The sequence below is a fragment of the Macrobrachium rosenbergii genome, chromosome 1, assembly GCF_040412425.1.
Source record: "Macrobrachium rosenbergii isolate ZJJX-2024 chromosome 1, ASM4041242v1, whole genome shotgun sequence".
Classification (NCBI taxonomy): domain Eukaryota; kingdom Metazoa; phylum Arthropoda; class Malacostraca; order Decapoda; family Palaemonidae; genus Macrobrachium; species Macrobrachium rosenbergii.
The window spans coordinates 20,789,864-20,817,449 of NC_089741.1; the positions used below are offsets into that span (position 1 = coordinate 20,789,864).

Below are 27,586 nucleotides of genomic sequence, written 5' to 3' on the forward strand. Positions count from 1 at the left end.
ATGGGTTCAGTATTTAATGATACAGAAACAAAAAAACGGGTCCTTCATAAATTTCAACATTTCGTGAAGGTCAAACATTTACAACCAGACCATTCAATCATGAAGGTTCAGTTAACATAAGATAATTTTGCAATAATACAATATAAAAAGATACATGCAGTGTTCACAATAAAGCTTGTGAACCTGTCGTATGTAATCATGTTTGGCTGCGCTTTTCATTCACTGGCCTGGTAGAATTCCTTAAATTCTGATGGTTCTTAAAAACGCCACCAGACTGTCTTCATCCCTCGGTCTTCCAAGATATGTGGCTAGGATGTGTGAGGCACACGCTTGAATCTCTATCTCTCTCTCTCTCTCTCTCTCTCTCTCTCTCTCTCTCTCTCTCTCTCTCTTTTAAGTGTCAAATTCAGTGTGGTTTGATTTATGGCCGATTCCACAAAAAATGATGGGAAAAATATTCATTCATGAAACCGATGGAAGAAGAATGTCTTGGTTTTTATCAGAAACTAAATGAGGTTATTTACCACAACAACGGATGAAAAAGAGTATAATGTAACAAATACTCAGTATTTACACAACCTTGGACCCCGCAGGGGGCTAGTGCCGTCAGTGTACCTCATGCGGTGCACTGTAAGCATTACTTAAGGTTCTTTGCAGCGTCCCTTCGGCCCCTAGCTTCAACCCCATTTGTTCCTTTTACTGTACCTCCTTTCATATTCTCTTTCTGCCATCTTACTTTCCACCCTCTCCTGACAATTGATTCATAGTACAACTGCGACGTTTTCCTCCTGTTACACTTTTCAAACTTTTACTGTTAATTTCCGTTTCAGCGCTGAACGACCTCATTGGTCCCAGCCTTTGGCCTAAATTCTATATTCAATTCTATTCAATTCACACAACCTTGGAAAAACCTCTTTCTAGTTAAAATTAACTTAATCCAAACACTAAGAGTTCGTCGATTGTGGTGCTAAGTTGAATCAGGATTATTGCTGTTAATCCTTAGTTAAATATAAAACGCTCAAGTATGCACACGATCTCTTAGATTGATTGATGTATAAGGGCATTCAGCACTTAAGAGTGAAAAGATTAGCTGGAGTGGTTGGCCAGGAAGATAAAGAGACCTAGAGTAGTATTAAAGTAGTTTAACCAGACCACTGAGCTGACTTTCAGCTCTTACAGGGCTGGCCGAAAGTGACCTAGAAAATAAAGGAAATAAAATACAAGAATTCAAAGCTGGAACTGGGAGAAAATCCCACAGTTGCACTAAGTTAGAGGTGTTGGACAAGATTGAACAAAGGAAGCTAGAATAGGGTTAATTAAAGTAAAGGCTTAAAATGTGGATCAGCTAGGGGCCGAAGGGACGTTGCAAACTCCCTTTACTAATGCCTACCGTGGGGCGCACTGATGCCACTATTCCCCTGCTGGAACGATCTCTTACAGCGCAAGTGTACATCCGTAGTTGATACGTCTGAGCAAAACTTATTATAATTTTCATAGTCTATACTGTAGATACTACTAAACGCTAGGTGATCTATTCTCACGTAAATGAGTGATATGTAGATTAGTTTCTCTCTCTCTCTCTCTCTCTCTCTCTCTCTCTCTCTCTCTCTCTCTCTCTCTCTCTCTCTCTCTCTCTCTTTGTTTACTTCAAACACTTAGTTAAGAATCTCGTTAACAAGTTTAGCCATAGTTTTATACACAACCCACCCTCTCCCCCAAAATGAGCAGTGACCCTTCCCTAAGCCATTTATTTCGAGAGTATATCTTAACAAAACTAAAAAGACAACGAGCATCTTGCTGTGTAATGGTAATTCGTTATTTCTTGTTTAATCACTGAAAGTTCTAACAAACAGCCAACAAAACAGATATCAAGGATAAATGAAAATGAACGGGAAAATAAAGACAAATGAAAAAAAAAAACAGGAGGCGTTCTTTGAATATTATTGGAACAAGCAAATCGTTTGTCATTCTTAGTGAAAATGTCTTTGTGCAAACATCTTCTGGAGTCTCGAGAGGAAGTCAAGGTATAGTTAGGGAAATTTTCGATTTTTCAGCTTGACGAAAGTATTTGCTAATCATTTCTATTAGGTACCTGCAATCTGTAGTGCAGATCAACAAAATGTTTACTATAGATGAAAATTGTCGGAAGGCCGGTAGTTTTTCATTTTCTTGTGTATCAAAGCCATCCATTCTCTTGGGCATGTGCTGGCGAGCAGCGATCACTCTGGTCATTTCGTGAGTAGTGGCAAAGTAAAATTGCAGTTGTAATCTCGCCATTGCAGTGTTTTCGTTTTAAAGTGTACGGTATGTTTCTTGCAAACCCAACATAAAGCAAATCAATTGCTGTTTTCGTTACCAGTTACAAATGTATCTTAAAGCCGGTATTCTTCTGCTTCCGAGTGCAAAAGACACCAAAAACTGTGGAATAAAAATTGTTTAGTTTATTGAACAACAGTAGTGGTACCGAAGGCCGGTATTCACGAAAAGTAGCTCTTAATTATTAGACAACCAAGAAGGGTTCCCCCAATGTACCACCCAAAATGAGAGCCGGTAGGAGGGCCATCAGAAATTTTGAGATTGGAAGCGTAAATAGTAGAGTAATGTGTTTTACATATTAAATATTCTGTTATTCTCTAGAGACACGAATCAAGTTTAATCTTAGCGTTAGTGAAATTTTTCGGCAAAGTATTTTTTTTTTCATCATGAACTTTAAAATTAATATGTTCATAGACTGACGAATGCCGGACCAGTAAGCGTTTGCACGAGGCTGTAAAAAGACATGACTTGTCATTGCTGCCCTCGCATGGAGAGTTTCATGTCGATGTGCCCGTTCGCCTTGCTGACAGTTATTAAAGGGGACATCTGTGCACGGTGCTACATTCTTTTGGAATGGTAATGTGAGTATTTAGTTCTACTTAACTGATGTGTGTCTTTTCTGTTTATGATTTGTATAGGTTCCTATGATAAAAGGTTGTGTGTGTCATACAGCCGTTCTCCTGCAGATCAGTTTTTCATAGGCAGGTTTGTCTTCAGATGGCTCCACCCCGCAGGGGGGATAGTGCCGTCAGTGTAACTCATGCAGTGCACTGTAGACATTACTAAAGGTTCTTTGCAGCGTCCCTTTGCCTAACTGCAACCCCTTTCATTCCTTTTACTGTACCTCCTACACATATTCTCTGTATGCATAGTTATCCACCCCCTCCTCATAATTTTCATCGTGCAACTGCAAGGTTTTCCTCCTGTTACACCTTTCAAACCTTTCTGCTTTTGATTTCCTTTTCAACGCTGAATGGCCTCATAGGTCTCAGCGTTGGCCTTTGGCGTAAATTCTATATCCCATTCCGTCCACGTGGCTTCAGAGTTATTGAGGCTGGAAGCTTCGTTTACGCCAATTTTAAGCAACTTTCTTCCATTCTTATAGCACCGTTTTTTAATTAAAGTAAAGCTTACCAGGACCTGAATCAACAGGGGGTGGTGTTGGGGTGTGTTCCCTCGGGTGATCGTTGCATTCGCCATTCATGAAATCTTGGAACCCGGACGGTTTTGCGAAGTGGACTGATTTATAGTGACACAGGGACTATTCAAAGAAGATGGTTTTACTTTAGTTTAGATTTCCGCCCCTTTTACGTGTATGTTGATCATACGGCCGCATGCTCCTCAGGTTAGTGAAAGGTCGATTTTATTGGAGTTGCTGCATTACTTGCGGGTTACTGTCGAGTGCTAGATGCTTTGTGAACGAGTGGCTCTTAAGTTGCCAGCAATACCATTATTATGCCAGGAACCCTTAAGAAACGGAAGCGGTTTTTCATTTTGTTTTGAAACCTTTGGCTATAAGGTCGAAATTAGCCCTCTTGTATACCGATGCATGTAATTAATCCCCTAATTTGTCAACGACATCGCTAAAGTTGCCAGGCTCTTACTCACTGACAAGCAGTGGGTCATGGGATGATTTTAACCTTTCTGTGATAAAAAAAACCATTAAATTAGTGACCATAAGTGGTTTCCAGAATTATTACTGCACGGGAACATTTTCAATTCGTGAGGTGATGGAAGCTGGTTGACTGTTCGGGCTTTTCGAATAATTAGGAGACAGATGTAGATCTTAGTACATCGATGTTATTTTATTTTTTTCAAGGCACTATTTTGAAAAAAAGTATTTACGAGAACCTAATACATTACCGTCGCCCTTTTTGCGGCATGCTTAACTGAACTATGGGAAGTTGGAGTTGAAGAAAACTCGAATCAAAACACAGATTAACAGTATAAATAAATAACTGACAATTTTCTAGTGGCAATAAACAGTTAACGAGAAAAACGATGAGTGTAGTTAAGTGTCAGTGACTGGTAATGAACACTGATAAAAATCGTGAGTTAAATATCAGTAACAATAAAACATTTGCACCGTCAGAACTTCTCCGTATTTCATTATGTTAGAAGATATACTAGTATTAATAAGCTAAACACGCTTGAGCTATATCGATCGAGTTAACACGTTAGTCGCCCATTTAACCTGAACTTGTTCTGCTTGTAGTAGACTTCGTATCCGGTGCCAGTGAACCGGAAGCGCTATTTAGGACCTGCCATTCATTTGATATACTCATATGATAATAAACGCATTGAAAGAATCATGCGGATTACCCCATAAGTGTGAGATCTGCGCCTTTATAACAACCCAATCTTCTTTCCCGAAATATTGTATTTTCAGTCAAGTTGGTGGGAGATTACTGAACAGTCTTTGGGCTGCAAATATGGAGGCTGCAAAACTAAAATTGTCAGTACATCTTGGGTCAGATTACTAGAAACAATCTTTAGCCAGTCATATGCCGACTCCATTCACTGCACAGTGAAACTTATGGTGAGGACATCCAGCTAGAGTCATAACGTATTTCGGACATTATTCTAACTTTGGTAGGTCGCCAGTGCAACTCAAATAAGAGTACTGCCTTCCCGAGGTGCGAAACCCTTCATTGCCGTCCTATTTAGCATATTTTGTAGCTGCTTATGTTGCATCTCAAATAAACTGATAATTGTATTAGTCCATTCTGTTAATGGCAACTATACGTTAGTTAATAGAACTTTTAAATTATTACTGATCTGAACATAGTATTGGAGTTCGGGTCGTTTCGGCCGTAAGTCATTTAGGCCGTAAGCACGTTTACGTGCAAAATGGGCGCCGTGTTTAGTACCAGCCCCTTGGGGATGTACGTAAAACATAAAGTAATAACGATAAATACCATAAACATAACGGTAAATACCATAAACATAACGTCTTACATTGTTTTGGATGTTACGGCCTAAGTGACTTACGGCCGAAACGACCAGGACCGCAGTATTGCAGCAGACCTAAATCAGAGACTTACTATGATTCTGAATATCACCGAGGTTTAAATTATTTTTCTTTCCCATCGACGTAAATCATAGTTTCATTTGGGTTTAGCTGATTATATGCTACCCATTCCTTAGCATTGGTTAGAATATTATATGTTAACTTTTATTCTCGGTGTCGTATATGGAAGAGCAGATTGCTTGTCATCCATCAATGTCATGAACTTCACCCGTTGCCTCTGTAGCACGTTTGACAGTCTAGTCTTCATCCATCAATGTCATGAACTTCACCCGTTGCCTCTGTAGCACGTTTGACAGTCTAGTCCTATGAATCTAAAACAGTAATGGACCTAAAACACTTCCTTGGGGTACTCTTTATTTTCAATATTACATCAGATGAATATGGGTTTCCAATCTGTACACAGTATTTTGACATGCAATCATCAACAGTTCCACTGGATTGTGAATAATTTTGTAGTTCCTGCACAGCTGTATCAATTCCTGAATACTGAAGTTTCTCTTCGGTCTTTCAAAAGATAATTCAAACTTGAGGCTTTTTCACATCTTGAGCTCCAAAGCCTCACCACTGAACCAAGATGATTTGCTCTTAACTGTTAGAAATTTAACCATTAACGGACACACATATTCACTTTAATTCAATTTAGTTAACGAAGGCAGCGCATAATTACCATGACCACAAGGAATGCTTAGTTGGTTCTTAGCCACGTAAAATAAATCTAATCCTTCGGGCCAGCCCTAAGAGAGTTGTTAATCAGCTCAGTGGTCTGGTTAAACTAAGGTATACTTGTATCTTCATTTATTTTCTGAGTCACTTCAGCAATGAAAACAAGCTCAGAGAAATTCTATTTATTTCCAAAATTCATGTTCTTTATCGCATTGTTTTCCAGTGTTGCTATTCCAAACTTTATACGATATGCAGTGAAGAGATGGTGCACTTGTCATCAACACCATTTTCTAATTCATTTTGGACAAAACGTAATATACGTCCAGTCCAAGTTCTTACAAAATCCACTAGCTCTGGGTGAGAAATAAACAAGCGATAAGAACTGCTTTCAGCAAATTTCCCAGTCTTTAGTGTTACTGAAAAATTTGACTTAGTACCATTCTATCCGGAAAGCTCTTAATTAAACTTTAATCGAGTTCTCGGTGTTCCGCTACATTCAACCTTTATGGAATGTGTTAAACTCTAAAATGAATTAGCGGCATGTTTTCCAGTAAGCCACAAAGCGTGATACTTTAAGTTTACAGTGAAATTATACCTAGTCCTACGAGTCGAAACAAAATACAACCACGGAATGTAACTACTAGTTGCAACTATAACCGAGGGCTTCAGCTCGAACCTCAGTGAAAGGCTATATACAGTATAACAGTAACGTCCGTGCACTCATGCATGTGAAGGGAAATGTTGGTTTTATTCCCGTGTGCGCTTACAACGTATTCACCTAATTAGGCTGAACTGCAGAAAAAATTAGGCAAACTATAAACTTTTAACCGACGAACAGGGGCCTATTTAATAAACTGAGGGCGACGAAGAACAAAAATTAATAGAACGTGATACCTTCACTCGAGACAAACATGCGTTAGCTTTTCCGATATTGTGCTGTGAAATTAACTCACTATTTTCTTGAGGCAGGTTGAAATACCTACTATTTTTAAGTTTCAACAATTAAAAGTAAGTAGTGGTGAGAGTGTATAACAAAAGTTGGAATAAGCTTACTGAACATAACAGACACATGAACTGTTACCAGTTTCACCGTCCTAATAAAACCTAATTTTTTTCTTGTTTGCCCCTTAACGTGTAGTCACGAGTTTTCCGTACCCTAGTCTTCAATTTCATTTGACGGTACATTATCTCAAGTTATGACACATGCTCCTGTATGTAGGAGAAATATGTAGGCAGAAGTATATTTTGCAATGCTTAATAATGCTTCGAATAAGTGATATTATTACGCACTTTAATGGTTAGTAGCCTGTTCCTGAACCTAGGGGTTCTAACTGGGGAAATGGGAAAGAAAAGACATGCAGGAAGTAAGCGAACTCTCACATATTTCTTCTACCCCTGTGTAGTACAACACAGTATTTCATCCGGAAAGTGTGCCATAATATTAGCCGATGAAAATGGTTGTGATGATTAATACAGTAATCTTATAGAAAATGGAGATGCCCTTATTAAATCATGTTCAACATGCTACTATGGCTTTCCGTTTTTATTTTGAAGGCCTTCCTATTGACCCATGTTTGGTTCATCAGGCTAAACACTTTCAAATTTGATAAGCTTCCCATTTTTTTTAAATGCTTCCTAACTTTTTCCTTTACGTTTCCAAGTTTGTTTGTGAAGAGACTAGGCAATCAAATGAGCAACATAAAACCTGGAAAATTGTGTACAATAATGTAGTAATGTGTCGTTCTATAAAGTAAATGTTTACCTTTTAAGGTAGTTTTAATTTATATTTTGGGCTTCGGTTTTTTAAGACACCATATCAAATTTCCAAGAGCTTTTGACGGCCATACGAGTACTTTTTAGGATAGCCTCCAAACGGAACTTGAAGGACTAGAACACGGAACTTGCATTGGAGCGAATTCATAGTAAGCGGTCAGGACCACTATAGGCTTAGTGGGCACTTCAGAGGAAATAAGACCTAACCAGACTGACCTTTACCTAACCTAACCTCGGAAGCCGTGTTTTAACCTGGCCCGCGGGGTTTCCCCCCCTCCCCCCGCCCGCCCCAAGTAAATCGATACTTACACTGCATTCCACTGTACGGAGGATTTCAAGTCACATGAAAATAGTTTTGACGTTTTCTGTACTGCATAAAATAGAATATCAAATGAAGAATGTTTGGGTAACAAAAAATTAAAATTATGAATATTTGACGTTTGCAGTCTTCATCACTTACTAAATGCTTCGATTTGTAATGTTGTAGTCAACGATTTTATTCTTCAAACACGCCAAAAGTTTCTTTAGACAGTCTAGTCGCTTAGGTATAGTTTAAATAGGCAATTTGGAATGTTTAGCATATCGGCAAGGTTCTTGTCACAAACGGACTCGATAAAATTGTATGTTAAAATACAATTGAAATTGTGTAGTTTTCATATTAACAACTGATTATTACCAAAATTTAAAGCACGGTTTCTTGAGACTCGTTTTTACCGAAAGCAGAAAGCTAAAGAGTTAAACCGTTATAGTAGTCTACATATTTTATAAAATTTGGTCATAAATATGATTTAATTCTAGCTGTGCCATGAAATTTTTTTTATGGGTCCACTTACTGCAGTCTTCATCACTTACTAAATGCTTCGATTTGTAATGTTGTAGTCAACGATTTTATTCTTCAAACACGCCAAAAGTTTCTTTAGACAGTCTAGTCGCTTAGGTATAGTTTAAATAGGCAATTTGGAATGTTTAGCATATCGGCAAGGTTCTTGTCACAAACGGACTCGATAAAATTGTATGTTAAAATACAATTGAAATTGTGTAGTTTTCATATTAACAACTGATTATTACCAAAATTTAAAGCACGGTTTCTTGAGACTCGTTTTTACCGAAAGCAGAAAGCTAAAGAGTTAAACCGTTATAGTAGTCTACATATTTTATAAAATTTGGTCATAAATATGATTTAATTCTAGCTGTGCCATGAAATTTTTTTTATGGGTCCACTTACTGTAGTTTTTCAGCCAGCTTATCAAGATAGTTAATGGCAAGGCCAAAAAGTTAATATTTTGAGTACTAGGAACATTTTTTCTGAAGAAATACGCTACAATAATCATTATGCTTGCTGCAGTCCTGGTAGATGTCGAATGGAAATCGTAGCCTAGTGGTAAAATATTGATACTTAATGATAGTGACTATTGAAGCTTGTCTTAAAAATAATAGGCATTAAGCACTTGCTTTTAAACTTATTAGTAACATTCTGTAAGGAGTGTATTTGATTGTGTCAACAATGTGTGCTTATATATGAATTAATTTTGTGGACATTTCTTTGTTAGGTTGGAAACGTCACATTGGATGTCACTGTTATATCTGAATGGGACCAACAGAAACAGCATTGATTCCGAATATGTGGGATGCGAAGAAATCTACAACGGCGATCCAAAATTCACAATACAGGGACATAAGGGGACTAAAGGAACTGGGATGCAAGAGAGAAGGATTTACCCAGCTGCCGGTGACAAAGGTGAGGAGAAATTTTTAGAAGTTATATTCAGTTTTATTTATTTATCTTTGAAACAAATACAGTAACTTAATCCTACAATCCGGCGTAATGAAAGGTAAAGCATACACCTACACTGGGTTAAAATTGACCATCACTAATTTAAGAAATATACATCTGAATGAAAAGGAAATAGCATGCACATGCTATGGTATTTATCAGTGTCTTCTTATCAAAGTTGTGATCACTCTTCAGCCCCGTTATTACTGTGACACCTTAGGCCAGTTTGGAAATTGAGTGTTTTAACGTATAATCTAAAGTGAATATTACCTACTCGTTGCCGTTTGGTCATCATTGATCAGTCATAAAGTTGTGTGATTGCCATACTCTTTGTTGATATCTTAAGTGTTACTCAGGCTATTTAATTTAGATTTTGCTGAGAGCGGAATGCCAGGCAGTTACGGAGATTCCTAAACATACCGTTGTACATCGTTGCCACCCGCACGTTAAACTTTGTAAGAAAGAGTATATATCGTATAATGCCATTTGACATTTGAAGGGGAAGGTGGTGGTTCTCGTTATATCACCAAAGACGTAAGATTTTGGATACGACATTTTAATGTAGTGCTCGTTGTATTGATAATGTTAACGGGTACTGACAGTAATTTAAAGTTACCGGGTAGTGAAAAGTACTAGGGAACCGGTGGTAGTTAGAGAATATATTTTTGTTTATATGCTTTGAAAATTGAAGATTGCCCTGCTAAATTAGCCCTGCTATTACTGCAGAAAGGCAAGGGAGAAACTACCATCTAGAAAACTGGTGGTATGAAAATGTGTATATATATTTTTTATACATGTCGCATGAATAGGCTATTTGCGTTTAAATTTTACAAAGGAACTTAAAGTGCATAGACTGTTTCGCACAATTCACCTGAAAGTTCCTCGTAGTTTTGAGTTAATTTAGTTGCATCAGCTCGTGTTAAATGGAAGCTAAAAATTGTCTGGACGCGGAAGCATGTTGGTCATTTAGCATTCGTTGAAAGGAAAATTTTTGAGCTGAACAACATGACGTTATTGGCTCGGCTAGTTGTTTGCATTTAGTGTGGATGTTGATACAAGTTAGTTTTAACCAGAATTAATAGAGCACTCTATTAATCTTGGTTTTAACCATACGGACGACTAAATCGTTGGCACGGTCAATGAGGTTACTGAGTTTCCCTTTCAAAGTCATTTCTCTCGTGCCAAGAAAATTCATCTCGATAGCCTTTTCTTGTTGTTTCCCGAGACAGTCATTTTTCTAAGAATTCTTTAAGCCAGACCACCTCTTATAGTATATGTATTTTTTTCAAATAGTTTATTAAATTACAGAGGTTTCATAATTATTAATGCTTTGCCACAAAATTCTCTCTCTCTCTCTCTCTCTCTCTCTCTCTCTCTCTCTCTCTCTCTCTCTCTCTCTCTCTCTCTCTCAACATAATTACGCAGGAGTTTTCATAGACATTGTTAGCCTTTACTCTGACCATTAGAGTTTTACCTGTTAATACAACATCTTTTGTGCTGGGCAATTTCGTTATTTGGATCATCCCGGAAAGTTCAAGAAATTTGACAGTGGGAAATAATCAGGACCTTGTTTTTGTGGTGCTGAAAAATTTTTTTTTTTTTGCCGAAACAGGCTTGGTCGCATATTGATTAGGATGACCATTGTTTGGTCATCCTTATCGTATCCGTGATTTATTTATATTAGCATTGCCTTCATTTGACACAATCTCCCGTTTTTTTTTTATTACTGGACGACCTTTTCCTCTTTTTCCATGTGTTTGATATAAGATCTCAAGCACTTCAAGCTGTGATGATCTCGTGGTAGATTCCTCCGCTCGAGGCGATTATCTAAACACGTGAAATTTGACATTTCTCACTGTACATGTAGGTTTTGTTAATTTGTTGCTTTGGCGGCCACTCATTCATCCTCTTTAGGACCCCCAGCTTCGGGCCCTATTTTCGTGGCACCTCCTCGACGTCGTTATCGCGCTCAGCAGGTCTCTGCATTTGAAGACAAACGGACATGATCTCCTCGAGAGCTTCAGATCAGGAATTCTAAACAGCACCAGCACAGGAACCAGGGGTGTGTTAGTTTTACCGTTACTCCTCTAACTATACTACGTGTCTGTAATTACGAAACCATTTCCCAATAACAACGGTTTCTATCAAGCGGTTTGTCACAAGCAGAGTATTTATAATCAAATCAAGCAGAATTAAATATTGCCTTCGATTTTCTAGCTTGAGTGTATACAGAAGACTCCACGATATAAACTTTTGATTTACGTAAAAATTGAGGGATTGTATTGCTACTACAGAGACATGGCAGTTTGATCAACGACGTTTAGCGTGTTTAAGCGCGATGCGAAGTCAAGAGACGTGTATAACAGTCAACGCCGCCTGAGTCCTCATTACATGAAAATGAACATGAGATTTATTCAATCATTCAAATGTTAAACGTACTTGAGAATTCAATTCTTTTTAATTTTTTATTACTGTAATTAGCCATCTTAAGATTTTCGCAAATGAACTATCTAAACTAATAACTGCGCACCAGTCATCATTCCATGAATTACTTCACTTCAGTTAGCAACGTGGAAATTCCTGTGTAACAACAAAATGTGCTTTCTTCACGTGGCGTTTCTGGGTCCAGATTTACGATCTCAGGAGGACATCGATATTGGCAAGCGACGTTTGTCAGTTCCCGAAAAGTACCTTCATTCGGCTAAGCACCTTTTGGTAGACTGAAGGTGTTTATATAAATTGTAGTGGTTTACAGGATGAAAATGATCTACTCTGTTCCCTACATTACATTGCAGGGAACTGCCGCCAACCTTTCTCAGTTTTTTTTGTTTTTTTGTTTCAGCCGTTTAGATATAGTACTGATGGGATAACTTTGAACAACTGAATAAGATATACATTCAGAACGTGTAAAAAAAGAGAAAGTTTGGTAGGGAACGTTTGTAGTTTGAGAATGATCTGGAAGGGGTTACGTGAAGTTTTATAATTCTCTCTCTCTCTCTCTCTCTCTCTCTCTCTCTCTCTCTCTCTCTCTCTCTCTCTCTCTCTCGTTTAAAGTTCACATTTTTTTTCCTTTTTTTCATGGAAATTTATTGTTCCACTTTTCATCAAAGGTCTTTTTTTTTGTAAACAATTTACCCTGACTGTTGACGATTCATGATCCAAACTGGCATGTTCGCACACCAGTCTTTCTAGCTATCAAAAAGATTTAAGTTGCAGGTAATGGCAGAACAAAATAAATTGGTGCAAGGCCCTCTTTTTATACCAAGCATTTCGTTGAAGTGTCGTGTTTTTTTTTTTTACCCTACAAGCTATTTCTTTTTATTACATGGGATATAGTCGTATTTCTCTTTGTTTTTTATCTCCATCACCAGGAACGATAAAGCAATAGCGTTCGGGTCGTTTCGGCCGTAGGTCATTTAGGACGCAAGCACGTTTACGTGCAAAATGGGCTCCGTGTTTGGTACCAGCCCGTTGGGGATTTACGTAAAACATAAAATAATGATGGTAAATACCATAAGCATAACGTCTTTCGCTGTTTTGGGCGTTACGGCTTAAATGACTTGCGGCCGAAACGAGCAGGACTGACAGAAATCAACCGCTCAACTTCGTATACTATTTTGGTACGGAATTTGACGTGGATTCGAAATCTGCACATTCTTGTGCAGTTATATACCTTGCTTCATGCCTGCATTCGAAGTTCAAAATGGAAATGCCTGCTATGAAAATATTTGTTAGCTTGAAAAGTTCATGAGGTAGGTCGTTCAGTATAGTCATGTGACGTCATAAGTGTTCGTATGTAAAAGAAATGCCCTCTGCTATCTTTTTAATTAACGGCCATTTAGCGTTTTATGACGATAGGTTAACAAACCGTCGGGAGAGCGAATTTTGCTGGTTTCTCTGAAAGATTTTCGTAATCATACCTTTCGTAGATAATAACGAAATGTGACCATTACATCTGTTATTTTTTAATTTTTCTCTGAAGAGATTTAGTTGATCTTTCCTAGACAGTAACCCCCAAGGGTTTTCGGGGGTCGTTATCTAGGACTAATATTTCTTGGGGGTCATTATCTTTATGATATTTACAGTCTTTTGTATGTTTTTACGGTCATCCCCAACAAGACTGTAATAAACACGCCGCAAAGGTGGAGACAAGCTAGGTTAAAACCCGTAGGTGTCACTAATCTAGGAAAGATCCGATTTAGGGAGCCAAAATGTTTTGTGATTATAACGCAGAACATCGTGAATTTTTTCTTTTACATTTTTCTGTAATATTTTTCAAATTATTGGGAACTTAAAGAGAACCTTTCTGATGCGCTTCAGTTCTTAATGAAAAATTAGCTGACGCTCGATTCCACGAAGATATTCATCATTACTAAAAAAAAAAGTGCGATATACACCGGCCTCATGTCGAGAATCAATGAGACTTTACCGCACTGTAACAGCAGTGAGCTTGGTCTAAGAAAAATTTATATGAAACCCCAAATCCAAAATGGGAGCCATCATAGCGCCACAACTCTGGATGATTGGCGCAGTTAACGTCAAAAGGGCTTAATTTTTCATCTCCGCTCCAGACAAGCGAGGTAATGAACTAATGCCACAGACTACGTTTGAGCTCGCTCTCTCTCTCTCTCTCTCTCTCTCTCTCTCTCTCTCTCTCTCTCTCTCTCTCTCTCTCTCTCAGGAGATTGTTCATAGACGGCACCGATGGGTATTTACTATCATAGTCTTCAAAAGATAGTGTGGTTACGTCCATGAAAGTGGAATATTTTGTAATTTCTTTGTACAGAAACAAAAGCTCCGCTTTGCTGTTTACATACAGGAAAATGAACCAAGAATGAGTACCATTAGAATGTTCATCCAGCCATTTGAATGTTTTGTAAGGGAGACGAACTCCATCCCTTTTGTTGACCCTTTCCAATTGACTGGTATCTAGCTAGCGCTTGCTTCTGTGTTATTTGTTCAGGAAACGTTAGCATAACAGAAACATCAAGTATTAATGCTCATTGCTTGAAAATATGGGGTAGCTGGTCAATTTTTTCAAAGTATTTTTGTCTTGTAGTAGGATTTGGTGGCCGGTAATAAAGTCACAGAGAAAAACACAATATTGGCTAGAAACAAAAAATCACAGGAAAAAAAGTCACAATTTTGGCTAGGAACAAAAGTCGTAGGAAAAAGTCACAATTTTGGCTAGGAACGAAAGTCACAGGAAAAAAAAATCACAATTTTGGCTAGGAACAAAAGAGACAGGAAAAAGTCACATTAATTAAAGCAATTAAAGTAATCAAAAAGAAAATATTTTGGATTTTTCCTAGATGGTGACTCCCAAGGGTTTTCAGGTTTCGTTATCTAGGACTAATATTTCTTTGGGGTCATTATCTTTATGATATGTATAGTATATATATATATATATATATATATATATATATATATATATATATATATATATATATATATATATATATATATATATATATATATATATTTTTTTTCGGTAATACCCAACGGGCTTGTACTAAACACGCCGCAAAGGTGGATGCATAGGGGTTAAAAACCCTGGGGGGTGAATAGTCAAGATCAATGTGACTTTTTTTCTGTGACTTTTTTTACGTGTGGCTATTTTACCTGGATTCATAGGATTTCGTGTCAAACTGATTGGCCTTGTAAGTTTCACTGAGAATCGATTCTGCAGATATAAAATGATTGGTGGCCCAGTGGCGATTGAGGGAATTCTTATCCTATTTTTTTTTCTTGCCCTGATTTCACGTCCAACAAAATGCTAGGGAATCAAGAGATAACTTTCCAGATTGTGTGATCATGGGCGTTTTTTGAAACTGTACTTGGACCAATGGTAGTATTCCCACATTATTCTAATTTAAGTGTTGAGTTGCCAAGTTCGTCAATTTCATGTTCATTATTAAATGCATGGCTTTATCAAGGTTCTTCATTTTGTTCTCCTAGCAATAGCTTTTTATCATAGTTTCCGCTAGAAGCATTGGAAAAAGGATGTATATAAAAGAATTTCATTTTCCTAGTAACTGGTTTATGCAGACAAATCGCTTGTTGCGCAGTCCTTGAGTTGGAGGGCAGTGAGTGGTCGGTTTTCCATATTCTCCCTTTTTCGCTTATAGATGAAGCCTACGAATTTTTTTGAGCAATGGCAGATAGACGTTATACTGAACTTCAAAGACACTTTGTATGCTCAGAATAACTAAAGAACATTATGACTTTGGTCCTTTTAATCATTTCAGTCCTTCCAGCGAGTTTATTAGAGCATAGAATTCCCTCTTTTCTGTTATATTCTTGACTGGAATGATTTTAAACCTAAAGAACATTAGTCTAGCGTGAGCCTTTTATAGGTGTCACTGGTTCGTGATTGGTATTTGTATGTGGGAATAATGTTATTGTAAACTGCTTGTGCTTGATGGTGCTAGGAGAGGAGTCGTTATTGCGTTCTTTGGATGATATATACAACATAATGACAAGGTCAGTTCATGTTAGCAGTATTCAGCCTTGAAAATACATGTTTTTGTTCACATTTAATCGTATCTCGTTCGGCTTTCGTTATGGACGCATTGCCACTGAGAGTCGAATACATGGGCACGAATCGTATGCAAGTTAAACAACCTGTTACGGCTCGAATTATTACTTAAAGGAATGGCTCAGACTCCTGAAAACTTAAAAAAAAATATAGTCGGTAACGAATAGTTCCAGGCATGCTATAATGGGTATGATTATTATCGAAGGTAAAATGTGGGTATAGACTTATATATTAGGCTTCTGTACTGAACCTCTAATTGAAAAACTAGTGCCGTTGCGAATACTGATAAATGGCTCTTTACGAGACAATCGAAGAGCAGACGAGGCTGGATATTCCAGAGAATTATTGAGATGCTCTATGAATCTCAAAGTCCTCAGGGAAAATGAATAAGTACGGTGCATGGTGTCATCCCGAGGGGCATTCATTTAACTTAGAGTTGGTATCCCGTGGTTTTATTGATAACTGTAATGAAAAGTAATTGTTTACCATCTCCTGAAACGGGATTATCCTTAAACAATTTAAATCGACCAGTTTCAAGGTCATGGCTAATTAAGGCATTGCTTAAATGTACAAACTAGAAGCCGTGCAGTCTTTTTAACTGACATGCTCGACTGAGAATAAGTCAAAGAATATGTTTTGGTGGTTAATATTTATATATGCTTTCTTTCGCATAAAATGCACTGGAGTGAATGTCATACATGGAGGTTAACTACAAAATTCTAAAATAGTAAATAGAAAAAATTACAGGTTTAATACAAGAGTGTAACAATATTAAGCATAACGCCAAATCCCTCCAAATCCCAAAAATAAAGTTAACACCGGTCATCAGTATGTTTACAAAGTTTTTCCAAATTTTGTTACTTGATGCCTTCATTCTACCAAATTTAGTCTCTGGGTCACCCCAGTTTTTAGGCGAGGAAATTTTGTTTGAAACCTCTTTACTAACTTGAATCTCTCTATTCAAAGCATCCTGCGATTGAAGTTACCGGCGGTTTGATTCCTTTCGCTAGATACTATAAAATGTGTACCAACAAGAGTTTCTGTGTTTTCTGGGCTTGCGTAAAATGTCTTGTACGATCATCCTCTCGAAAACCTGCTCTTTAACCGAGCCTTTATCATTTATTAAGCTTCAGCTAACTTAATTGAATCATTTTCAAAGTTGTTTTGTCTTCAGTAATTCTCTGTCATTGATCTTTTGAATGAGTTTATTAATTTGAAAAGGCCTCCTTCACTTTTTTCAAAAGAAGCGAAACCGGAGTTAGAGGATGAAAGAAATCTCAGTATATGAATCATTCAGTTCATCACAGTATACGATGTGCATACTTATTCTCCAGCCCCTTGAATTCCGCTATACGACTTTATTAAAGAATAGGCAATATGTATCAATTATCTCAGAGTACAGGCTAAACATTACTGATCTGAAACTTTCAACATATAAGGTAGTTTCGAAAGTACATCTTCAGTGCTGACTTTTAACCACAATGTGACGTGATTACATTAGAAACTACGGAAATAGTTTGCTTTTTTAGATTTGCTTAACCTCAACTGTTACTGCTGTGGACAAAGGAATTTTCTTTATAAAACCGAGCAGTAAATTTTGTTTGCTCTTTTAAGTGAAAGAATACGGAGAAGTAATGTTCACTTCCACACAATGATCAAGAGTACTGTAGCTGTGCAAGTAAATGATACTAGGAGGACTGGAAGCATGGATCAGGAAATCAAGTTCTAAGCTTTCATAGTTCGCAAACATCAGACATAATTAGGAATATGAAGATTTGATGTCCAGCCAACCTTGTCTCAAGTCTATTATATGAAAGAAAAATCTTTCTGTAAATTATACTGTGTGATCCCCCAGCATTCGGAACTTCAATGGGAGTCACGTAGAAAAGTTCAGGAAACATCTTAAGATTATATGACTGTGATAATTTCGTTCTACTGTACTGCCAAGCTTCTGAATTCTGTTACTGCTTCTGTTTTTCCCGACACTAATAACGTTTCCTACTTTAAGAGGCCGTAATGTCTGTCTGGGGTTAAGTCTTGTCCTCTCCAGCTCATTGTAATTTTAATAATGTCCTCGTGCCTGGGCTATGAAAGTGCAATGTTCTGCCCGTTCCGTTGGCATCCTAACGACAGCATTCGTAAGGCGATTTCTCCAATTCCTCACAACTGGAAAACTATTGGAAAACACTCTCAAGAAGTTTGAATGGGAATAAAACGATAAAACCCCTCTCTGGAGAAAAGGTAAAAGACTTTATTGTAAAGTATCTGAGTTTGCTGTTTGGAAGCATGTGCAGATTTTATTATTATTGTTATTCAGTAGATGAAACCTATTCATATGGAATAAGCCCACAGGAACCATTGACTTGAAATTCAAGTTTCCAAAGAATGTGGTGTTCATTAGGAGGAAGTAAGAGGTGGTAAAGGGAAATACAGGTAATTAATCCTTTTTTTATTATTAGCCCCACTAAGCGAGCAGATATTGAGCACACACCTGAAGTTTGATCGGGTATTCATTATGAATGCACACAAGTTCATGTTTTGCCAAGTACTCCTATCCTGGAGAATACTGGGTTGAATCATCTGATCTCCGGAATGCTGATCAGTAACGTTGAAGACGTTTTAACCCCTAATTATGAACAGTATTAATCCTGATTATGAAAACGACGACTTTCCTGTTTGGCAAAATAATGATAATAAATTGAGTTAAAAAAGACTCGCTTCAGTATGTTGATTTAGAAATTCTGACTGCTTTGGAGAAAGAAATTTGAGCCTTGTCTTAAAGAGCTTAAGACAGAATTAACAGGGTCATTTTAGTCATTGATGACTTTAGTAAGGAATATGAGAACCTAATCTAGAAAATTTTTCAAGACTGGCTTCCTCTAAGGCTGTAGTTAGCCAACTTTGCTTCATGTGAAGTGGATAAATCGTTGGTTGGCTGGCTTTGATTGAACCGGCCTTATGCCAACATCGGGCTCAGCCCATAAGTGTGGTAAGAAGCTAAAAGAGATGGGAGGCCTGTTATGAACTTGGTATTTTTGCCTAACAAAGGGAAGATTTCTAGATAAATGTTAATTATCTTTATTGGTTTTATCTCTGACACATTTTAAGGATGGTCTAAACATTAAACCTCGTAAGGGGGGTAGTGCCGTCAGTGCACCTCACTGAGTGGACTGTAGGCATTGCTAATGGTTCTTTGCAGCGTCCCTTCGGCCCCTAGCTGCAACCCCTTTCATCCTTTTACAGTATCTCCATTCATATCTTTTTTCCATCTCGCTATCCACCCTCTCCTAACAATTGTTTCAAAGTGCAGCTGCGAGGTTTTCCCCCTGTTGCACCTTTCAAAGCTACCTACTCTGAATTTCCTTTCCAGCGCTGAATGACCTCATAGGTCCCAGTGCTTGGCCTTTGCATAAATTCTATATTCCATTCCTAAATCTTGAATGAAAGACATATTCTGAAGTTAAAGACCGACTTTTGCTCTTAAAATAAATTATTTTAGGTTTGAAATACAGAGGAGGGGAAATACGAAAAGACAAAATTTGTTTGCGAGTATAAGAGCTTTTCGTTGTAAAGTTTCAGGAGTTAAGTGATAAAAACAGGATTGCCTAGCGCGCTCCTTCCTCAAAAATCCTTACTGCTACAGGCAACAGGCAATCCCCTCGTTTCCTTATTCCTGCCGGCTTCTACGACCTATTACATAAGCATTCTCAGCTGCAATACAATTTCTCTTCTGATATTATATGTACGTTTTCCTTTAATATATTGTGATGGTAAGTCTCTCTCTCTCTCTCTCTCTCTCTCTCTCTCTCTCTCTCTCTTGAGTTTATTTGCGTAACCATAAATACAAGAATGCGATGTATTTTTAATTTTTTAATTTTCAAATATAAGATCCCTGAATTCATAGCCATTATTTTTAATACCCAACAAGGAGAGATTTGTCCAAACGATGTGTGGAGCCAAGTAAGGGCCATACTCAATACTGGCCTGGTTTCTTCTGTCGACAGTAGATATTGCCAGGTTTGATATATCTGATTCAGCCTTAATTTTCTTTCAGCCTTCCAATATTTAACACCCTCGTCTGAAATCGTACTTATGGTGGATGGGTAGAATGAAAGTGTTTGAAGAGGATTTATTTTATATATTAGGTGGCAGCATATCTTGCTTTAGAATCCTGCTTTTGTGGTAGATGTCATTATGGTTGTTGGTGGTACGTATGCAAAAAAAAAAAATTATAAATAAAATAAAACAAACAACAGCAAAAGAAACTAACGTTACATTTTTGTACAGGAGTAAAAATTACAAAAGTATTTTAGTAGCAAGACATGATATCTTACAAGTCAGCACATTCGAAACTATACCAAGTTCTCATGTTAATAATTTAGAAGTTTGTTTACCAAAGGTTTTAACCGTCGTAAGAGTAAAAAGAAACGTTTATCAACAGTTTTAACAAACAGAGAGAGAAAGAGAGAGAGAGAGAGAGAGAGAGAGAGAGAGAGAGAGAGAGAGAGAGAGTTGGCGGGGTGGGGTTTGGGAAACAGACTCAATTGCTGTCTGATATTATTGGAACATAAGCCAGCAACTTCACCGTACTAATGAACCTAATAGATTTTATACAGTTTAAATCTTAAGCTTATTTCACAAGGCTAAATTTCTTAGATGTTATTTGAAAGCTAGTCAAAAAATGCTAATCTATGACAGTTACGAAAACGGAATTCGTAAATTTGCAAATAGGTCTAAAGTCAGTTCCCCGCTAAGATTGTTTTGCCATTTCTAAAGGCTGGGTCATCAGTGTAATAGGATGAGAACTAAAATTTACAGACTGAATAATGAATCTGGAACACATGGATCTGATTTATAGGTAAAAAACTTATTGTAAATTAGGTTAAATCTTAAGGCTGTTTTTCTGTTCCTATAACTATTACGTACTGTACATTCTTCATACAATATTTCCTCCCTGTGTGTGTGTGTGTGTGTGTGTGTGTGTGTGTGTGTGTGTGTGTGTGTGTGTGTGCGCGCGCGCTCGTGCCTGCCATCTCTACTTGTTTTTATACTGCAATGCATAGATCATCTTGCCTGCCGAAGAGACTGCAGATCTATATGAAGAAAATAGATTTCTCAGCCCTTAGCTAAATAAAAATTAGAATGATCAAGTAATGTTACAAAATGTGTATATTTGGCACGAGGAGACAAATTTTTCTTCAATAATTTTTCTTTAATAATTTCTCTTTGATATCAGGCATTCATATTTAGGAATTAGCAGCAATCGAAAACCATTGCAAGCATGGGGCACCACAAAGGATAAAGTAACCCATGTTGTAGGGTCCTAATAATCCCAGATTGTCTTTTTATGCACTTTTTTAGTTCAAAATCGGGCTACATGTGTTAACTAATATAATGCAACATGACAATCTAGCATTTTATAAGCAGTTTTCGTGGAAACAATATTGGGATTTTCTTTACTTTTCATCTTAAGGTTTTCGACTATATAATTTGGTAATTCTTTCCCCTCACAGTGCCTTATTGGTAGTACAGATGGACTCAAGAAGTTGCGATATGTAAAATAACTACAATAAAAAAAAAAAAGATGCACTAACTACTCATTATTTTTCAGTTTGTGGTTAGAAAGGCGTGGACCTCTCGATTCGGCCCAAGTAACTGAGATGAAGATTTTTATTTCTCACCACAAAATCACACTTCAGCCAACTCTGGAAGGAAGGATGGCTTCCTGGAATTTCCACCTGCCAGTCTTGGTTCCCACCAGCAGTCAAAAGAATATATTCGCTGCATAGCATGCTAAGAACTGAAGAGTTTAAATTTCTATACATGTTCATCTCAGTTTTCACTTGGGTATTTTTGTAAGTAGTCATATGAACAGAATACGGTATGGGTCTCTCTTACGGTGCACTGAATTACTTACTGAAGTTATAACAAAGCTTAGTCAAAAAGGCATCCAAACTGATAACGAATATATCCCTCGGTGATAGTGAAACACATTTCAGTAGAACGACCATTTGGCGCAAATTGTTCATGTAAGTTACCTTGCTGGTAGATTTTGGCACTTTGAACATCTTTTATTCTATGCAATTTGTCACTTGGAGTTACAGTATTGTTAATGTGCTGTAGGCGCGTCCCGCGGATATACAAACAACCCCAGCTCTTAATTTATAATGTGTGTAATAATCAGAACTGTAATTGTAACATTATTTAGCACTATCAGATTTAAAGCTTCCGATATCACTATAATTCAGTGGTAATGTATTCTTTTATACTATAGCGTCAAAGGCTCCCGAAAAACAAAGTTTTTATGAAATAACAAAGTAATTTAAGGTCTCATTTAAATGAATAACGTAGCTTGGACAATATAATTCTCGGTGCTTGTAAAACAAGTTTAATTAAATTTGTCTTTGGCAAAGAGCGTAAAGTTTTGGTTAGTCTACAGACATTGCAGATATTTAGCTTTATCTAGGATTCCACGGCCATAAATTATGTCCTACTCGCAAATATATTCTGAAACAGATCAGTATGAAATAAGTGTATGGAGTTCAAGGTAAGATTCTTAATCCCAGTAATAAAAGATAAAGGAATGCATAGGTACAAATAACTAAGACATTTTATAACAATGAATTTGACAGGTGATGTTCCGTTTTCATTTGCCCCGAGTTAACTAAAGTTTGCTAAAATCTTGAGCACTCAGGATGTTACGTAAATTATGAAGACGTACGCTCTTATTCCTCCCCAAAATCCCAAGAAATTTATGATCACAGATCGTGGCAATACTTGAATTTTCCTTATACTTAATGAATGACTCTTTTTGGACCGTATGGCAACGGTCCTGTTTTTGGTAGTAAGAGCAGTACTACTGTAGACAAATTTTTCCAGATAAGTAAAGCGTTGGACCCTCAAAGAATGGAGTTGGTTAAAGGATGGACTGTCTGATGGACCAATTAAGACGTGATGAGTGCCGAAATGAGTTCCAGATTTACATATATGCAATTAAGAGTACTCTGCAACTTTGTGGGCAAATTTTTTCCTCTTTATTTGGGCACGTAATAGAGATTAGTATTATTGTAATTTTAAATGCAGAACACAAGTGTAACAAACGTGTACCTTACTAATATGTGTTGAATGAGGATTAACTTTCTTTAACAGATATTCTGGTGTTTAAAGGATATAGTATTCGCAGGGTTAATGTTCAATACATTATACGTTAGGTTCCATAATGTATTTACTATTGCAATGAAATGTAAATTGAGATCACTGTAATCCCTAGTCAACATAGCATTATTTTAGAAATAGTTATTAGGTGACTTATTGGTGCACTGAAGGGTGATCATATCCATTCCTCCGCTCTAGTGACCAACGTCGCCATTATAATTCAGTTTCATATTAGACGGGCTCGTGCGCAACTCGATGCTCATACAAACCTCATTTGGTCCATTGTTCTGTATGTCATAGCGTTAGTTATCTAAAGCAAATAGTAATATTGTGTTTTGTTAGTTTTTTTCTACAATAGTTAAAAAGTTTTGCATAATGTCTAGCATTGGGAATCCCTTAACACTGCATACTTCCGATAAAAATTGCCGATGAAACCCAACATAGGTGGGGATTGACTTGTACCCAGTTTGGTTGCCTAATTGACGAAGTCTTGCTGTTTTTCAGAGTAATTTTGTTGACATCGTTATAGTAATATGTTATCGTGATGATAACGTACAAGCATATTTTTACAAACTCGTCCAAATTTTCATTTATAGTTGTCGTCATCCAGATTTTTTCAAGGCTCTTTCATTGGGTATCATTTGGACCATCTGGCAGACCCCATTCATTTGCCATGCTCACTGTCTCAACTGCACTTTCTTCATTTCTATTTCACTAAAAGTGATCTGCAGGCCCCGACACATTCATTTACAGTACCACTTCTTATTAAGCTATTATGCCGATTTGTTGCCAGGCTACGTTTTCAGAAGTGATGCATTTTTGATAAATCTAATGTCTATTTAACTGTTAAAGTATAACGTGTAAAAGTACAGTTTAATCAAGAAACTGGAATTACCGTCGGCCGTGGATGTTATGAAAATTACCTACCGTATGGTTGTACTTGCTATTCTTGCAACTTTCTTGTAATCTTGGCATGATCTTGTCCTGTTAAGTGTGGAATGAAATGGAATATATAATTTTGGCCCAAGGCCAAGCGCTGGGACCTGTATGAGTTCATTCACTGTTGAAAGGGAAATTTGATAGTCGAAAGGTTTGAAAGGTGTGACCGGAGGAAAACCTCGCACTTGCATTATAAAACAATTTTTTGGAGAGGGCCTGTTCGGTGTAGACCTAGTCAAAGTATGTTTTGCAACATTTGAAATAGAGTAATTCACTCCATAGTCTTTCCCAAGATTTAGGCATAAAAGTTCTCCAGTTCATTTGTAGTGCTTGTATCCAATTTTCTGGCATTGGAAACAGAGTATTATTGTAGATAATAGGCGAGATAACTCTGCTATAGATATAGGTACATATTTAGTCTGTTTTTTTTTCTTTTACTGCTGATTAACTGTGGCGGGCATTTTATGCTGAGCTTTTATTTAGGAAGTATTACTTTTGCTTTTATTAAGTTTTATTGACTTTACCATCTGTTGCAAAGTCTTATCCTTCGTAAGGTGTAGGATAACTGAATTAATCATAATTATTTCTTTAACTTTTCATATCCTTGGTAAGGTGTAGGGTTTTCATATCCTTGGTAAGGTGTAGGGTAACTGAAATTATTTCTTTCACTTTTCATGGGCTGCAATCCCCTTAAATACTCGTACGATCATTCTCTCATTTTCTGTATTTTATAAGTTTGCAGTGTCTGGAAATTCCACGGGTAAGTGTTAATCTATCATTTCTATCATAATTTGTTATATTCAGCTTCCTATTTAGAAGTTTAGCTTTATGTTCAGCTTGCGTTTTAGCTAGCTGGAATTTTTCTGTACAGTACTGTTATAGTACTTAAAATGATTTATTTCCTAATGATTTGATTCTTGAGTGATCAGTCTTGCTTGAGGAAATTGCAGTTATCAACCTCACAATTAATGCTTTTTGTAAGCTTGTGTAGCAAATTACTTTCTTGCACTTGCAGTGTACGTAACGAGATGAAAGATTAGACCTTGTGTGTACTTCCCACTGAATTTAGTGTTGAAGTGCATTTTCACTATAAAAAAATATTTTAATAAAGCTGTGAGAGCTCAAGATTACTTAAGCTATGGCAGCAAAAGGTATAAAATATTATGCCAGTTCAATAGCAAAAGGTATAAAATATTATGCCAGTTCAATAACTAACATTAAGTGCTCGAAATTTTCGGAGAAAGTCAGTTGTATATTTTGGAACTTGAGATGCAAGCACAGTAGTCTGCTGGGTATGTAGGCTTTTTTACTTCTCTCATTCTTCACTGAGTTCTGTCTTTAGGTTCTCTGTACTGAATATCTGGCATTTGTAGTCAACCTAAGATTTCCAACATCTAGTAAAAATTAGGGTCCAAAATATACTGAAAGAATATTTTAGTTTTTAAGACTCATAACTTTCATAACCTTTATATATACTCGAGTTTTTAGCATAATACATCAGCATAATACATCAATGTAGTTTCCACTACAAGTTTTATAAGGAAAGTACTGTTACTTCCATATGCAAAAATATATAATACTGTATACATCATATGTCGAGAAGTTATGTCAGTAAAAGTGAATTTTATTAATGCTGAACATTTGTCAGACAAAACGTTTATATAAATTTTCACTTGTGATATTTTGTAAATTTTACATGCAATATTTTGTAAGTTTCATTTGACTTAAAAATGTTTTTCCTTAAAAAAAAAAAAAAAAAAAAAAAAAAAAAAACAAACAAGTGTAGGATCCAGAATTTTTCTTTATAACAGCCGTGGATTAGTGGCTCAAAGTTTAGTTTCTTCTTGGAGTGCCCAGTGAGTCCTTCATGGTTCAACGTTTTGTTTTTTGTTCCTGGAGTGCCCAAAAAGTTGTTCTCAATGGCTCAAAAATTTGGTTTCTTCTTGAGTGTCCAAGGAGTCTTTTGTAACAAAAGTCTGCAAAAATAAAAAATCCAATTAGTACAGCATATAATAACCTCTCAATAAATGTTTAGCAATGAAGGGTTCAGGTGACCAAATGCCAACATAACCCAAATTCTACAGTTTTTTTAATGATTCTGGAAATGTCCCTACAACAACTTTGTTTATTAAGAGCCTTCATGTACACTATTTGTATATGCACTAATTCACTATTAGAGTACATGAAGGCTCTTAGTTTAAATATGTACAAATCACTTGATGAAGTTCACCTTTGCACCTGGTAAACTTCATTACCTTGATGGTATCAAGTGATTCCTTAACTGCAACCTTTACCAATTTGTATAAAATATTTTTGAAGTTGGTTACTTCCCCCCTCTCTCTACAGGAATTGGACCATAACCCTCCACTATTACTGGAGGTTCAGGAACTTCATCTTACATAAAAAATAGTTATAAATACAAACCTTATACTCTCATTTATCCTTTGAAAATCTATTCTTTACACTACCTGGATATTTAAACTGCTTACAAGGTTTTATTTGGTAAATTAAAAAAATATATAGAATATATAAAACATTCCATTTATGTATCCTTTAAAAACAAATTCGATGTTGATCAAGATACTGTAAAAAAAAAAAAATTCTCCTGTATGTTTAATAAAAATAACCACTGGCTATCAAGTTCTTACAATTACTTCTGAGTTAAATTAAATACAACATGCCTGTACCTTGCTGTGATGAAAGGAAGGGTGGTATAGGTCATTTAATCCCTCTACCTTCTAAGAACTTAAAACTTGATACAACCCTATGCAGTCTGGTACAAAAAGATATATCAAGAGACCCTAGAAGCAATAATTAATAAAAGGAGGTAAATAGGTTCACTAACTGAAGGTGACCAGCTAATACTGGCTATGTAATTTAACACTGACCAACCAAGTAAAGAGAGAGAGAGAGAGAGAGAGAGAGAGAGAGAGAGAGAGAGAGAGAGAGAGAGAGAGAGAGAGAGAGAGAGAGAGAGAGAGAGAGAGAATCTTACTTACATCCACACAACAAATTATGAACAATGTTGCCTCATGAAAAAGTCAAAACTGATGAAGGGGGCTGAATCTATCAATAGGAACATCAGCTCTAGCCTTCATTACAACATAGCACTTTCTCTTCTCCATCACACCTGGAAAAAAAAAAAAAAAAAAAAAAAAAAAAAAAAAAAAACAGTTAAGATATGCATTCAAACCTTTAAAATTACAATTATTTTCAAGCTCTTCATTACAAAAACATACCTTATTTAATTCTAGGCTAAGGGGCTTTTCTTCAAATTACCACCAGTGCTGGATACTACATTTAGTATAACACATTTCATACTTCACAGAACTTACAAAAAATGTGTTACGTACTGTACTGCACTTGTGACCAATTAAATGATGAAATGTCTTCAGTT

General features: G+C 36.7%; 2 long non-coding RNA genes across 2 annotated transcripts in view; one reads left to right on the forward strand and one right to left on the reverse strand.

Annotated features, from left to right (window-relative positions):
• The first annotated feature begins 1,761 nt into the window (after nucleotides 1-1,761).
• On the forward strand, nucleotides 1,762-26,190 carry LOC136839996 (uncharacterized). Its single transcript, XR_010853500.1, has 3 exons — nucleotides 1,762-2,024; nucleotides 9,334-9,521; nucleotides 21,707-26,190. It is a non-coding gene; the product is annotated as an uncharacterized lncRNA (long non-coding RNA).
• Nucleotides 25,944-27,586, reverse strand: part of LOC136839935 (uncharacterized) — a 36,076-nt gene continuing 34,433 nt past the window's right edge. The window contains exons 4-5 of the long non-coding RNA XR_010853484.1: nucleotides 27,189-27,319; nucleotides 25,944-26,165 (exon numbers count right to left, since the gene is read on the reverse strand). This is a non-coding gene — a long non-coding RNA (uncharacterized lncRNA). The remainder of the gene's footprint in view (nucleotides 26,166-27,188; nucleotides 27,320-27,586) is intronic.